Below are 2,257 nucleotides of genomic sequence, written 5' to 3'. Positions count from 1 at the left end.
TCACTTTCAAACACACAGACAGGGCCTAACTACCAACATCGTCAGCCGGCGACTGCTACTTTAGTGGCCAAGGGTTCTATGTTCAGATGGGAAGTTAGCACTGTCGCACACACTCATTTGAGCTGTGTTATCCCCTCAGAGACAAACTTCCAGCCCTGGAACCAATTAGAGCAGGAGGAGCCCATCTACCAGTCCACCAGAGGCGCTTTCGGTGTGGAGACTGAGGCAGGTGCTACTGTCGCTCCTCTGGAGAAGTAATCAACAGTACCTCTGTTCTAAGGTGAGATGGGAAACTTTGGAGAGTGCTGGGTCACACTTGTCTGACAGACTGGTGTGTGAAAGAAATGTAAAGGGGTCTCAGAATTCTCCTTTGAGATATTTTCGCACTTGTACTATAAAAACATCCGACAGGTTTCAGAGGACATTTACATATTTGTCTTAAAGGCACAGTAGCAAAAATGGTTTTAAGAGACAGAGAGAAGATGTAAAATGGTCAGTTTTTAATTTACTAGTCTTTACTAATATTATAAATAGACTTATAGTGTTAGTAAATTTAACACTTTACAGTAAGGTTAAATTTTTTGACATTTGTTAATGCATTAGCATTCATGAGCTTACACTGAATATTTTTACAGCATTTATTAATCTAGTTTAATGCTAATTTATAAATATGGTATTGTTTGCATTTTAATTAATTAATTTGTGCCCATTGATAATACATACATGTCCATTTATACTTAACTTGAAATGTTTAAAATGTATTAGTAGTATAAATCAATTAATTAGTAATTAGTAAAATTAATATTAACCTAGATTCATAAATGATTTTGTTCATGGTTAGTTAATGATACATAATGCATTCACTAATGTTAAGAAATTGAACTTACTGTAAAGTTACCAAATTAAAAAATAAGTGATATGGCCAATTTAAAGAAGGATAACTGTATAAATATATAGACAGATATAAAAATATAAAATATGAATAAAATAAGAAATGAAATAGATACACTACCGAAGTTTATGGTCGAGATAACGTTTCTGAAAGAAGTCTCTTATGCTCACCAAGGCTGCATTTATTTCACCAAAAATACAGAAAAAAACACTAATATTGTGAAATATTATTGCAATTTAAAATAACTGTTTTCTATTTTAATATACTTTAAAATATAATTTATTCCTATGATGCAAAGCGGAATTTTCAGCAGCCATTACTCCAGTATTCAGTGTCACATGATCCTTCAGAATCATTCTAATATACTGATTTGGTGTTCATGAAACATTTCTTATTATTATCAGTGTTGAAAACAGTTATGCTACTTTAATATATTTGTGGAAATCATGATACATTTTTTCAGGTTTCTTTTATGAATAGAAATTTCAAAAGAACAGCACTTCAGTATTTGAAATCGAAATCTTTTGTAATATTATAAATGTCGTTACTGACACTTTTGATCAATACGTCCTTGCTGAATGAAAGTATTAATTTGTTTTTTAAGAAAATCTTACTGATGGCAAACTTTTGAACAGTAGTGTATAAATTGCCTTTTGAGAAGGATCAGGAAGAGATAGCGAGAGATCTGATAGACATCCAAAAACACTGCAAAAGATAAATCTTTATTTCTCCCAGATTATAACAGTAAAAAGTTGACCAGTGCAATTACAACTCCGCTGACCCCCACCCACCCACTGACCCTATAATAAAAACAGAGAAGTTTAACAGGTGGACGGCCATATCACACTTCAACTGAGGTACCAACCACTATCACAGAACAAGGTGCTAGGCATGTACTACAGATTTACCGTAAGGCAATTTATAACCATTATAACTTATTACTCCAAAACATAACATATATCTCTTCCCTCCACGAGGGGAAAACTATTAGTTTCACCTTAAATAGATAAACAAGATCACAAGTTCTCCTCTATACACAACGCTGTGTGTTATTGCAGGTGAATACTCACAGCCTAACAGTAGCTACTTTTACCTATGTCTAGTTGGTTTCGACTCAATAGGGATAAAAAAAAAAAAAGTGATGTCGCTGTATTTCTACACTGAAGTGACCCACAGGCACCTGACTATCAAGATCTACATTCTATGCAGTCAAGTTTCAGGTTCTTCATGAACGTTCTTCTTTATTATCTATTGCTTTATGCAGAAATTATTTCCCCGGCCTAAAATTTCAGTAGTAACAAAGTATTCTAAAATGGTGATGTCACTTCTTGGAAACAGAATTAGAAAATTCCAAATCATATTTAA

Source organism: Sinocyclocheilus anshuiensis, unplaced genomic scaffold (assembly GCF_001515605.1).
Source record: "Sinocyclocheilus anshuiensis isolate Anshui unplaced genomic scaffold, SAMN03320099.WGS_v1.1 scaffold641, whole genome shotgun sequence".
In the NCBI taxonomy this organism is placed as follows: domain Eukaryota; kingdom Metazoa; phylum Chordata; class Actinopteri; order Cypriniformes; family Cyprinidae; genus Sinocyclocheilus; species Sinocyclocheilus anshuiensis.
Note: the sequence above shows the minus strand (reverse complement) of the source record.